This window comes from Aythya ferina (assembly GCF_964211825.1).
Source record: "Aythya ferina genome assembly, chromosome: 3".
NCBI classification, from domain to species: domain Eukaryota; kingdom Metazoa; phylum Chordata; class Aves; order Anseriformes; family Anatidae; genus Aythya; species Aythya ferina.
The window spans coordinates 73,007,548-73,022,105 of NC_140298.1; the positions used below are offsets into that span (position 1 = coordinate 73,007,548).

At 36.3% G+C, this 14,558-nt stretch overlaps 1 long non-coding RNA gene across 1 annotated transcript; it reads right to left on the reverse strand.

Annotated features, from left to right (window-relative positions):
* Positions 1–8,975: 8,975 nt before the first annotated feature.
* Positions 8,976–14,301, reverse strand: LOC311435096. The gene is made up of 4 exons (XR_014691934.1): positions 14,105–14,301; positions 13,752–13,859; positions 10,802–10,838; positions 8,976–9,961 (listed from the first exon to the last, which is right to left on the reverse strand). It is a non-coding gene; the product is annotated as an uncharacterized lncRNA (long non-coding RNA).
* Positions 14,302–14,558: the final 257 nt, after the last annotated feature.

Sequence of the window (14,558 nt, forward strand, 5' to 3'; positions counted from 1 at the left end):
TGCACCATAGTATTAAAAGCTGAGGGACAGGAGGGAACGAAAGGTGGCTGCCTTTATTGGTGATATGGCTCAGGGGTCCCTGCTGGCCAACTGGCATGAAGCATGACCTGCACGTAGCAGCCAGCCTCTTTCTGCCAGGTCCCCAGGGCTGAGTCAGTGGGGTCGTCCATCATTAAGAGGCAGGGTGTCACACCTTGCCATGCTCCTCACAAAGACAGAGAAGGGAAGAGGCAGCTTAAATTTCACCAAAGCCAGGGTGGCATCAGGAGGGGTTTGATCAGACAGCAGTCTCCCCTGGTTCTATATTCCAGAGTCAGTGCTGAGGCACAACCAGCTGACATGCTGGGCTCTCTCCGAGGTTGCTCTGGAGTCGCTCAAAGCATTAAATATTAATATGGAAAGCAATAATGCTTTCCTTGCCAGATCCGGAACATTTAAAATTGTCTGCCCTGCTTGACTCTCTCTTGAACATGGTCCTGTGTGCTGTGAAGTTATATGTCAGTATTTATGTCCCAGTAAATATGTAATTAATGACATTTCTCTATTTAGGATTCTGCAGGGTGTGTGGATCTCTGTGATAGCAGGCTAATGAAAACAAAAGGGATAAATCCTGATTTAAAACAAGTAGTAATACATTCAAGCCACCAAAGCACAGACTCTTTGGAAACCACAGAAGACTCAGTCTTAAATGAAATGTTAGGGTGTGTGTGAACTAAAGTGGCTCCACTGACTCATGAAACAGCTCCCACATGGAAAATCATTCACTGACATCTTTCAGAGACTGGGCCTGAAATTTTCTGTCCTTTTATAAACCTATGGATCTGAAGGTACCATTCTGCAGTGTGTTCACGAAAGACTGGTAGGAAATCATATTTATCTTTATTTTAAAATGAAATTGAAATAATGTTCTGCCTCCTCACTGTCCCTTATCTCCACTCAGTCTCACTGTATATCACTTGCAGCGGGAGTGAAAGAAGAGTCATATCAAGGTTAGCCTTAATATGTACAACAGCATGGCTGTTGAGATAGAGACCTTCGGAGGTATTTACTTCTCCCACAGTTGTGCTATTTTCTGAAACCTGCTCTGATCCAAAGTGATGCGTCAGAAAGAAGCGCAACATTTTCCCCTGTCTGTGTGATGGGCTGAGATCGTTTTGTTTACTGATGTGATAGTCCATGTGCAACATTGTACTGTGCAAACAGCATGCTGGTACTAGGGTAATTGTGACATTTTCAAACTTTATGGACTTGAAAACAATGCAATCCACAGAAACACATATATAGAGATAACATATTGTCCAGTTGGAGGTAGTCAAATACAGGCATAGTGAACATCTGCAAAATGTAGTGGTAATACTGCTGTACTTCACTGAACGGCTGTGGCAGAATAAAATTGTAAGATTTATAGGTTTTATTTATATAAGCTTTGATATGCTTTTTCTTGACTCTTGTACGTACTTGACACAGAATGCTCCCATGAATGGAATTTGCATACAAACATCTGGAAATTAAATGAACACACTAAAATGCAGCTATCCTGAGTAAGTAGGGTGGATATAGCCAATGTGATCAGAGGCTCTGCAGAAATGAAGCTGTGGCCATTCCTCTACTTTGCATGGTGACATGGGAGCTGCAGGTCATTGTCTCTATGATGAAGGATAAGAATATTAAAAATAAGCATTGACAATTTTTTATCTGAGTAAATTTTCAGATAATGCCCTGTGAAATTGTGTGACACTGTGCAGTAAATCTATTTTAATCAAAACTATATGGATAATGACTGATGGCATGAGACTTCAGAGGAAATACCATCGCTCAGTGGAAGTTTCTGCAGCTGAGTATTGCATACAAGAAATGCCTAGAAATTTCCAGGTGAAAATCTTTGTTGAAAAAGATTGTGTGGAACTTGCTTGCAATGCTGCCCAGAAAGGACTTTATTAGCCTTGGGATGAAGTGCTGTGATCTGAAACATTTAAAATCGGAAGTTATTGCTTTTGCTTTCCCAATTTGTATTCTGGAACATCGGAAATGTTCCACGTTTACTCTTAGATCCAAGTCAATGGCAGCCAAATTCATCCCTCTAAAACTGTTTTTAACTGTCTTTGAGCTTTCTGCAAAAGTGTTCCTCAAAGGAAGTCTTAGAATGGACTAAACTAAATCCTACCAAAAATTGGATAAAAAATTCATTACTAGGTGCCTGCAAAATAAATCAGGAGATGAAAATCAGTATTGATGCAGTTGGAGTTAGGTGCATGGGAAGAAAACACCACAATTTTGCATACTTAATGACTGGCTTTTTCCAGTAAGAAGGAGTTAGAAGTCACTGTAGACAACTCTGTGTAAAGGCCAGCTCCATGTTCAGTGGCAATCAAAGAGGTTGACAGAAAAGTAGGAACAGCTAGTGAAGAAAAAGGAAACAAATCAAACACGAAAATGGTGTTGTACCATCATATGTTGTGGCACACTCTATGCCACAAAATGGAGCTGTGGCTATCCTCATTAGTGTTTCTCAGTATGGACAAGAAGTTACCAAAGGGCAAGTGTAGCAAGATAACACCAAAAAAATAACATCATGAACTGGAAATGATATTTACAGCTTCTCATAACAGAGCAGTTAAGGGACAAAATTGAATTACAACTTAAAATATTTGAGACAGACAAAAATATATATGTTTTCAAGACTACATAAATGTGCTGTTAAATTTATTGCCACATATTGCTTTTAAGGTAAACAGCAGAAAATTAAAGAAGGTTGGACAGTTACAGAAGTCAACTGGTGTTAAGCATGATGGTTCAAAAGCAAACTCTTCTTCAAGTTACAGGAAGAAGGGAATCCCTAAATGTCTACCATAAGGGAAAGTATATAAAATAAAAGGAGTTTATGCATTACTCCATTCTCACGTTATGGCAAACAGTATTGATAACTGTGACAGCAGCATTCCAGATTATTTGTTGCTCAGTGAAGTGCCTTTGTGTGCATAGATGCAGGTAAACCATATTCAGCAATGTCCTAGCTAAACATTTTTAACCTCCAATTGCACATGCAAATAACAGTGACTGGGGAATGAAGTTTGTCCAGCTCTGTGCTCACAAAAGTTCCATACTCAACACAGATTCAGTGACAAGTATTGCTAGTGCCTCCTGTCTCCTGTCAGAAATGAAGTGCTGCATGGTGAGTTTCTGGAGAACATCTTCCATGGAAAATGGTGAGAGAGATTATTCTTAAGAGGACTGATTTTAGGAGATAGTCTAAAAAACTCACTTTATGGGAAGAACTATAAAATGAAGGGGAAGAGAATAGCTGATGGTGCCTTACATTTAGAATCACAAAATTCACTTTATATTCTTAAAAAAAAAACAACAAGTAATCAAACAAAACACTTTTTTTTCTTTCCTTCTAGACACAGTTTTTTTTTTTTTTTTTTTTTTTTTTTTTTTTACATATGTACCAAATTAACCTTTTATATTTGCATTTTCCAAATTACCCCTATGAGCTTTCCTCCCTGTCTAGATCTTTCCCATAGTCCTAAACAAATTGATGTTTAAGAGTCTTCCTTCCCTTCTTTACACTTGTCCTCTTCTTAATATGTCAGTAAATCCTGATGTCACATTCCTGTCAATTGATATTATATGTCATTATAATTTAATGAAAAGAAAAATAAAAAAATAATCAAATCATATCAAGAATTCTTCTTGGCCATCATGGTAAGACCATGTTCTGTCAAAAAAAAAAAAAAAAAAAAAGGCAAAGAGGGCAAAAATACTGTGCAAAGTTATTGAAACCAAAAAGTCAGTGAAAAAAAAAAAGTAAATTATCTGACAAGAAGATTCTGAAGGTAAAGTAGGTGTTTTTAATTGTAAAACAAACAAACAAACAAACAAAAAACATGGTTGTTCTAGCTTTTACTATTTGGGAAAAGGAGTTTTGGAATTAAAATAAAGTTATGGTAAGATACAATAAGACATTTAATCAATTCAGCAGTTGAACCTAAAATTAAATTTATCCCATGAAAACATGCTTTTCAAAATGTAGCTGAAGAAAATGAAGTAGCCCTTAGCCAATTTCAAAGCAATTCAGTCTGAATGTGTTGCTGTAGTGCTCCCTTGGAATCTTAAACTGTGAATGGCCTCGAAATTATAAAAAATGATTCAGTTCAATTCACATACTCAGAAAATTCATTCAGTCAAAACAGTGCTCCATGCTATTTAATATAATGAAAGGTTTGGGTCCAGAATACTGTCGGTAAAGAACAGAGTAAGATTGCATTGACTTTTTGAACACAAAGAAGTAAATTACTCATTTTACTATAAACATTTGGCTGCTTTTTGCCTAGTTATTACATTGGATATGGCAAGTTATTACACTCGCCCTACCTGGCACAAATTCAGTGCACCTTTGTGTCTTGACCCTAAACATCAAATAAGAATTGATCAACAGAGCAAGTGTGTAGTAAGCTTTGGGTTCTTGTATGGTGGAGTATTATGGTACTTCACCTCCCTGTGTGGCTATTTCTAGCAGATCTGAGGAGTGCATCTCTGTGTAAGGTTGCTGCCCCACTGCAAATTTGATCTAACTGCTTTGCAGGTAGGAGATGGAACTATTTTCTCATTCATCAGCCTGTTATGGAGTTTAGTGTAAACTCTAGATACACATCTTGTTTCCTGAACACTGATTTCCATATATACACTAGCCTTGAGGCATGCAAAAGAGGCACAAAAGGCCAGCATATTTAACAAAAGTATTGAATGGAAAATACTGATTGGGAAATGGGTGAACTCATGACCTCAGTTCATGGCCAACATGTTTTATAAGTCCTGCCACTACCAGTCACTACAGTACAAAGTGAAAAGGAAGTTAGAAAGCACCAGGCAGTTTGCAATTGTTGATCACCAAACTTTTTTTTTTTTTTTTAATCAAAGTGTGTGTGTGTGCGTGCATTCAAGCAAACAGTTCTGCTATTGCCCTGTCAAAGTCAATTGGAATAGGAAGACTCATAAATACTGCTACAAGCCTGAATTATTCCGAAAAAAAAACATCTCAGTAGCAGAACTGCATTCTACATCCCTCTATTCTGCATCATGGCCTATAGTGAAACAAGGATTGGGTAAAGAAAATGTTTAGTGAGTACAAAGTAGAAACCTGGACTCTCTCCTTGTAGAAGGCTGTAAATCTTATGCCTAATGGGAGGAAGGCAGATTTAGACCTAGACCTGATGACTCTAACACACTACAGGGGAAACATTAAGCTCCAGTATAGTTTTGGAAATCAGTTATGCCACGTGTGGAAGAGTCACTGGATGGAATCCCAGCTTTGAAATCAGAACCCAGGACCCCTCTTTTGTCCCATTCTGAGTATTAATCTATCACTAGGTTGAGGATCCAGGATATCTCCTTCTCATTCTCACTCCACATTTGTAAATCTTGCATTCCTTTTTATTTGTACAATTACCTGACTTTCAACGTAGCAATTAAGAAAATTTCAAATACTCAGATGGCAAAGGTTGTCTCTAGGAAAGGCCCCCTAGGTAAATAGGACTTATATCCCTATTAAGTGCTCCTGGTGCCCTTTCTACCAACACTACTACTGAGTGAGGGCAGAAAGTACTGGGGAAGTAGTACAGAGAAGATGGCGTTGTTTAGTAGCTGACAGATGTTGTAAGCTTGAGACATAGAATTTTCTTACTGAATTTCAGGACTTTTTTTTTTTTTCAATCTCATTTCCAAATCTTTCCCCACCTGCTGACATGGATGTCTGTTAGCTGCCTGAATCACAAAGTGTGTGAATATCAGAGATGCCTGTGAAGAGTGTTGTAATATGGAAATATTTGTGCACTACTACTGCAAGCAAGAACAGTGATCATCAGAATAGTGGTAACTTCATTATGCTGTACATTTCCTAAATGCTTTATCAACAATTATTTCCAAAAATGAGCTTAGTCCTTGCCCCACAAAAAACAAGGGAAAACCTAATGACTTTTTGGCAGAAGGGGAAAGTGTATTTTTACTCCTCAACATCCATGGTCAATTCTTGCAGTCAGTCAAGCATTTCCAGTGGGTAGCACTGAAGGGCTCTGAGTCTGCTCAGCTACCTACAGCCTTTCTCTAAAATCAAGGAATTTGAGGTACACAGAACTGTAATTGCTTGAAAGATGGTGTCAAAAAGGCCAGCCTCACACAGGCCTATTTGTGTGAACAGACCTTGTGTGAAATTAACTGTGTTTTAGAAATCTTTAGGTCTAATTACATTTTCATTTATTATTTAAGTGGATTTGGTACCCCTACAATACTCCATGGCATCTTGTATGTTTTTTGTTTGTTTGTTTGTTTTTGTTTTTTACTGTGTGACTTTCAAAACTTTGCTATAATTATTAATTGGGGTGTTTTCACTACTGACAAAATCTTTTCAGTTACAAGCAAATGTTTTTGCTTATCTTCTAGGCGTATTTCTGCATTGAGAAGGGACAGAAAGTATAAGATTTTTGCAGGATTTCAAGACTCTCTTTGTGCTGAACAAGCAACTACTGATGTTCACTTAACATTTTACATGTGAAAAACAATAACTTGGAGGGTAGTTATTGTTTTTAAAAGTAAAAGTATTCAGATTTAACTTTCACTTTCAAACATCCAAGACTCGATAAAAATGCTATTAGTGTTTATTATTTTATTTATTTATTTATTTTTATTATTATATTATATTATATTAAACTATGTGCTTCTTTATCTATCTAATAATAATTGACAGAAACAAATTCATAAAATACACAAGCAGAGCACTGAAAAATCATCATTATTCATTCAGAAGGCTGATCAGTCATACTTCATTTGTATTTCTTCCACACATAGCAAGCAGGTGCTATAGCCAGTCAATCCTCATCACATTCTGTTGCTGTTAATTCCACTGCATATTAATCAATTTTAAATGTCAGCATTACCTCCATTATGTTACTCAAAACCCAATATTTTTTAAAAGTTTGTGTTACATTTCATCCTATGACCTCACCCAAATATCTTATCCAAAAATCTTATCTTATCTTATCCAAAATTTAAATGAGATATTAATCTGGTGACTTCATTATGAACTTGACCTTATCTTTCAACAGCTCTGCTGGATCCAGTGTCGGCTGTAGCTGTGTTTTCTTCATCCAGCTGTGTGGGTTGTGCTGATGTTAATTTTTTTCTTTATCACTTATGTGTAACTGCAAGCCCATAAACAGATGATACAACTATATTAGTTGCCATTTCTTTTTAGCTATCTATAAAGCACATAATCCTTTGACCTCACAGTTAGGTGAACAATTTTGTTCCTAGACTGAGGTATCCTCTGAGTGTCCCATATAAGGGATTTAGGAATATTGGGTAAACTGACAAAATATTTTTGAAGATTTTTTATGGGAATTCTTAGAGTTAGAAGACAAATAATCAAATTGATCTCAATAAATAGTTATTTCTTGACAATTTATAATCATAGACAGAGGTTACTGAAGAGAAGGGATAGGAGGGAAAATGCAGGCTTTCCTTGTTGTAATACAAAGAAAAGAAACATGTCTTTGAACTCCTCAATAATAAAATTAGGATTTAATTATTCCCATCAATATTCTGAAACAATTACCTTTTTAGCTACCTTCAAATGAATCTGAGGAATGATTTTCCTGACTTAATTCTGGTGATATAACTGTTAGGATATAATTACCAAGTTATATATTTGTATGAAAATATAAGGTTTTGGTAAAAGGCTCCACTCCAGCATTTGAATAATAATGGAGCTCTTTGCAGGGCTTGGTCATGAACACATTCCATTTCACTTTGGGGAAAGCGATGACCTTGTTTGGGCATGCCCAAAGAACATACATATTTCAAAAGCAGAATGAGGAAACCAATAGTTCTGGGGAAGGAATTTTGAAACTACATCTTATTGGAAGCTATCAATAGAAAATCCTGGAATGATAAAAGAGAGAAGATGGAGCTGGAGCCACATTTCACCTTATCCCCTCAAAAAAGTTGGGAGCTTAAAAAGGAACAGGAGTTGTCAAATCCAGCCTTCTGGGAGGCAAGTTAAGGACATAGGATTTGCATAGAACAAGACTGACAAGGCCATGAAGCATCTAATCAGCTTGTCAGCTGCATCCTGCAGGGTAAGAGGAACCTTTGGAGCTTATCTAAGCAGTAGATATGTGTGTGCTTCTGTTTTCACTTCCACTCATCTGTTTCTAAAGCTTCTGCAATTGTGTTATTTGTATTTGGCAAATATATTCTTCATTTTTCTTTCATCTTAACATAGCTTTTGCTAAAGGTGATCTCAATATAATTGGAAAATTCTAAAGCATTTAATTCTTTAGAGTGGAAATCCTTAAAACTAGGGTAATAGACTGGCTCAGGATATCCTACATTCAAATGATATTTCAGGGATTATTTAAAGCATAACATAACGTGCTTCTGTACAGACCAGTTTGGGAGCTGTTTATGCACACTAAATATTTTTTGGGACTAGTATTATTTGGCAAAGCTTGTCAGCTTGTGGTACAACAGGGGTAAGCATGCCTTAACCATGTAAAACAATGAAAGTATGAAAGCAAATTAATCTAATTTCAATTACAAGGCCAAAAGGGATTTGCATCAATCAAAAAGGTATCCCAATGGCAGAGCGCCTCACATGATTCTCACAGTACCTTTGTGGCTCTCCCTTTCCAGATGATATGACAAAAGGTTTTCTTCAAAATATATAGGATGTCATGGAGACTGGCTGAGATAAAGCCCTTAATCCCTGCTTTGCTGTTGCAGGAGATCAGATCTTTAGACACATGGGATGTCTGGCAAGTAGGAATCTTGGGGGCTGAGGTAGTCAAAGGGGTGAAAAGTCGCTTGTCTGTGACTGTCCAGCTTCTCCTCATAGTTATATCGCAGGATATTAATTTTCTAAACTGACTTTAATCTAATTTAAAAAAAATAATAATAAAAAAATCTGGGGTTTGGGGACTGCTAGTCATGAAGCACATGACTTTACACAAAAACCAATGAATGGTTTAAGACCTGGAATGGAACAAAGGTAGCTCAGTTAGCATCCTGAGAAAAGATATAGTCTACAGATTTAACTACGCAATTGTAGAGGAGTGTGAGTTCTCTATTTTCTCTGCGCTTCACTTTAAATGTTGAGACTACTCAAATAACACCTCTTGGAGAGCATTCAATTTTATTTTTTCCCTGCTTCTTATGCTATGCACTTCTAAAGTCATGCACTTCTTGTAGTGTTCTTACTGGACATCAACAATTTTTATGGTAGAGTTGTAAGATCAACTTGTACTTGCCTTGTGGTTGGTTTATGTAGCACTGGTTGGTTCATGTGTACTGTTCTACAAATGTATAGCAAGCATGGTTCAGATAGGTACAATAGCTAAAGTGCAGTGTCCCACATGCTGCTTTCAGTTCTACCTGGAGCCAGTCTGGAGTGGTGAATTTTGGAGAGATCACACTATTTTTCTGTGAACATTCATATGTTTCAGTTGCAGGGGTGCTAACCAGCATGCACTATGTCAAGGGAAAAGAAGGGAAATTGTCCTTGACAAGTTTCAGGTCTAGCAGAGCTTCTCTGGTGCTTGATCCAAACTAGCAGAGCTGCTGTCCTTCCTCCATTCCTTTGAATCAAGAGGCTTCTGTGCTGAGGCCAGCCTTGGTAAGATCCAGGGAAGGTGTTTAAGGTAACACCAGCAAGGAGATCATTGATGTTACAGTGCATTTAACAAGTCCAAAGCTGATGTCTTATGAACCCAGTGGTTTGTCTGTGTCCTGAATGCCTCAAGGGACACTGCAGGACTGCATCATTCAGGCTTCACAATTCAGGATAACTCAGTCCCCAGAAATGTATCAGTGGAAAGCTGATTGAATTAACCAATTTCTGTTGCCTAACTCTGCACCTCTGAAATACCTGCTGAATCATTGCATATTCCTGGGGGAGAGCCTATAAAATCTGCAGAAAAGGGCAATAAATACCAGGATATCATTTATAGTTTAGTGCAGTGTAAATTAATATAGTTTATAAATTTATATAGTTTAAACTATATAAATATTGTTTAGTGACTGTAAATTAAAGATAAGACACACAAACACGAATTACACCTCTTGTTGACCTCAGTGTGTTGTTGACTTCTCTTACTCTCCTTGTAAGCAGGAGACTTCAGTTTCTCTCTCAGGAGAGATAAATTGATGGTTATTCCGATAGACAAAATAAAGTATTTATGTTTTCAATGCAGATATTAACCTAGAGGTGATCTCCTGGGGGCTAACACTTTACATGGAATTTTATTTTAATTGTAAATTACATTGTAATTAGCTGTTATTAATCTGTTTCATTTGTAAGGTATGTGTACTAAATAATTGATAGAAATAGTTGTTCCTATTGATAAACACTCAATTACCAATAAAATTGATGTACAAAACTGATGAGACTGCTTTTTAGACAGCACTCCAATTAATCTAGAAGGAGTTGATTTCCAAAATGAGCTCTGCAGTCATTAAATAGTATCTACTTACTGTGGAATTACAGGGCAATTCATTTCTTAAAACATTGTTTTGACTCTGTTAGAGCACACACCTCTCATGCATAAGCTAGAGAAGCATTTCTCTGGCACTTAAGCATTTCTCAGGCCTTCTTTTGAAGTCAACAAGAAGATACCACTGATTTAGCAGACTTTGGATTAGGTCCTTGGCTGCTCTGCCAAATACCAAGGAAAACTGTGCCTTATCAGTCCTGTGTTAAGCTTGGAATGTGATCATACAAACTCTATGCAGTGTTCATACTGCTTCTTACATCTTGATAGTCCAGGGTAAGAGAAGGCTCAGCTGTGCTGCATAATGGAAAAGAATGAATAAAACAAGTATATCAGGGTCTGTACAGTATGATATAGAAATACCAAGGCAAGGAGCCAGCCAATATTACAAATCCTGTTTCAATGCTGGGCTTGCAAGACTCAGGCTATTCTACAACACTCTTGATTGTAGACTTAAACTTGTGCACAGCTAAAACTTGATTCCAGCAGAGCCTATTACTCAAAGCTCAGTGGGAAAGTAGGTGTAGTCTTGGGTCTGTTCCAGCCCCAGCAGCAGTACAGCTGTATTCATGATATGCTTCATGTATTACTAAACACCCTGCTGGACACGAGGCTTTGTACTGCTAGCATGGATGATCAACAGAGCATATTACCTGCTTACAAATAAATGAGAGTGTGCTGTATTTGCCAAGCACGAATCAGTGTTTCTCTTGGATGTAGCATGCAGGCTTGAACTTATGTATGGAATTGTAGGCCATCAACTCCATAGGGTTCTTCTTGGCTTTTTGATTGTTAACAGAAAAAAATATGTTGGCAATAAAAATGATTGTGGGCTCATCACATATTGAAAAAATGTTATAATATCTCAAAGTTTTTACAGGCTTTTGTTTTGCTATCATTACATATTGAAAACAGTTGGAATGTTGTTATTTTATAGCATCACTTTGAATACTCCATTGCATTTCTGTAAGAAGGCCTGACCAAACTCTTGGAGATTAAAGGGAAAAGAAACTAAAACACAGAGAAGCCAGTGTAACATGCAGTAAGTGAAAATAAGAGTAAATATATGAATAAAAAAAAAAAAAAAAGAATCTTGTTAGATACAATAAATATAACTCACAAAGAATCACAAAGAAACAGAAGAAAAAAAAAAAGAAAAGGAATGGTCATTGCCAGTTGAAGATATTCAGGTCAGTCAATTGTCCAACAGTACAAACTATTTAATCATATTGGGCTGTTGAACTGCAGGTATGTGGACTGACGTAAGATAATTCCAAGATAGATAATTTTATTTACAGTTTATTTCAAAATGCTGGCCAAAGGAAAATCATTGTTATCTTTCAAAGTATCCCTTAGTCTGTCATTCTGCTTTGTACAAATGTGTTTAGAACAAATATATAAAAATTGAAAGGCCTTAGAAAGAGAGGGATTTTCAGTTGAAATTGTGTGTGAATCACCTGAATCTACTTAGAAATATAAAATCCTAGGAGTCTTTCAAGATTCATTTTACTTTGGATATTCGCAAATTGGCTGTTTCAATAACAGTAAACAATAATTTAATACTTTCATATATTCCATTCAAGATTGGATAGTAATATATTCTAGGATGATATTTAATGGCACAATTTGTCCTCTGGAATTGCATACCCACTGAGAGTAAAGTGAAATATTGAGAAGTGAAGCTCCATTCCTGTTACTAGACCTGCACATCTTTACACTCTCTGTAGCTGTCTCAGCTACAGACACTCATGCACATGAATAACCTTTTTACATTAATATACTTCTCCAGAAGAACACTTGAATAAAGAAAGGTATGTATAAGCATATCTAGGGTCATGCCTAATTCCTACTACATATTTATTTTTCAATATGTTCCTTGAATGAATATGTCATTGTTAAAAACTCTTGCATATTGCAAGGCTTATATTCAGGAAAGAGGGTGCCACTAATTTCTGTGTATCTCAGGGGATGTTATCCTTTTTAAGGAAACAGCAAACTGTGGTGAACAGCAGCCAAGAAGTTGTCTAGCACAAAACTGAAACCAAAATTGAGTTTCTAAGATGAGGTAAAAAAGAAAGGGCCAAGAGGGAATGTTTGCCTGATCCAAACACACTGGCAACTAGTTTGGTATTTTTAGTTCAGATTGTGGATCCAAAGTATAATCCTATTTTCATTGGCAGTGAAGATCTTAACCAGCATAGATAATTTTTGGCCTGGATTACCCTACCAAAATCTCAGCAGTTTGCCAGTTAACTCAGCAACCACATTTCCTGTAAGAAAGAACCACCTGAAGATAGATTGACAATACTGATCTGTTCCAAGTCAGTCTCTTTTATTACTAGATCATTTAACTATTGTTTTTTCTCTGGGATACTGTTTTTATGACAGCTTGTACACTTTCCCAGAAATGTAGCAAATCATGTACAACTTATAAAATGACAACTTATAAAATGGAAGCCTGCAAACAATATTAGAAATCTTTCAGAAGGCAGTGGAAATAAAATATTTGTTTCTTTCAGACTTTGAAAGTATACAGACAGACAATAGAAATTGGATCCTTACCTGTTTCACTCTATCTTTCAATCCTTACCTGTTTCACTCTAACCTAGAAATATTCAGCCAATTCTGAAACATGGATGAAAGGGCAGGATAAGAGGTAGGTAGTCTGGGCCAGCTTGCATATATTTGTGAGATGGGATGGCTGGCAATGAATTTCCAAAGAAAAGAGGTAGAGACACAAGAGGGATGTACTTAGGGGTTGTAGGTTGCTTGCCTGGGTTTTAGTGTGAAAACAAACAAACAAACAAAAAAAAACAAAAACAAAAACAAACAAACAAACAAAAAAAAAAAAACACAAGAAAGATCCATTTTGTGTGATCTTGAAAAGCAATTCATTTACAGGATGAGTAAGGTAGAGTTGTTGTTGTTAATTATTATTTCTATTTGTAAATGTTAGCAAGATGCTAAAATAGTCAGGAAGGACATACATTATATACAAATACCTTAACAAAGATAGAAACGACAGATTTTCATTTCAGAAAACAACAGATTTTCTTTTCAGAAAAGAAAACAATAACAACAAAAAACATAAAATAAAATAAAATAAAATAAAATAAAATAAAATAAAATAAAATAAAATAAAAAACACTCTTTTCCCTCTCTGTTTGATGACACTTTAGCTGCAAAAAATAGAGTTGAGACTCTTCTTACTTTGTGATACAGAGGAAATATTCTTCATTCTCTCTGAACACGCAGGTTTTCACAGGTTGAATTGACTCATTTCTCCTTTGCTGAATCTGGGGTCTGGTAGCTGGAGACCTGTATAAAAAAGGGTGGGAAGTTACTTCCAATGGTTATCCTGCACATCTGAAAATGTTTTGATATTCTGGTCCACACATGGTATGAATAGAATTTCTCTTTTATCTCTGTCAAAGAATTTTTAGATTCGAGATATCTGCTTTACAATTCAGGTGGAGCAAGAGAGAGAACCTGGGCTGAAGTTAAATCTGTCACATACAGAAGACAACATGAATAAATTTTCTCTGATTTGCAGTTTGGTGTACCTTGTTATGAAGATGTCTATAGTTCATCTTTTCCTCCTTTTTAAGTGGTGACAAAATGAATGACCAGCACATGCTCTCTGCATTGATTAGTAATAGAAGCTTTTACAATGACTAACCCTAGACAGACATTTAAAAGATGATATAGAAGAATTTTTTTAAATGGCACAGTGTGAAAATTTCACCATTCTTCTTGTAGGGTCTTTTCTGCAGGAGCAAAGAGCTGGTACAAAGTGGCTATCTATTTAGTTACTAAGTGAAACCTGAACTCCAATGAATGCTCAAATTAAAAGCAAAACACATGCAGCTGAATAAATGGGGATGGTTGGAAGGGGGATGGGAGGGAAGTAATAGTGAAAGACAAACAAAAACAAAAACAAAAACATATTTTTAGCTTTAATATTCAAGTGTTAACTTTTTTTTTTTTTTTTCTTCTTTTCGTGACCTGTGTTTTCTG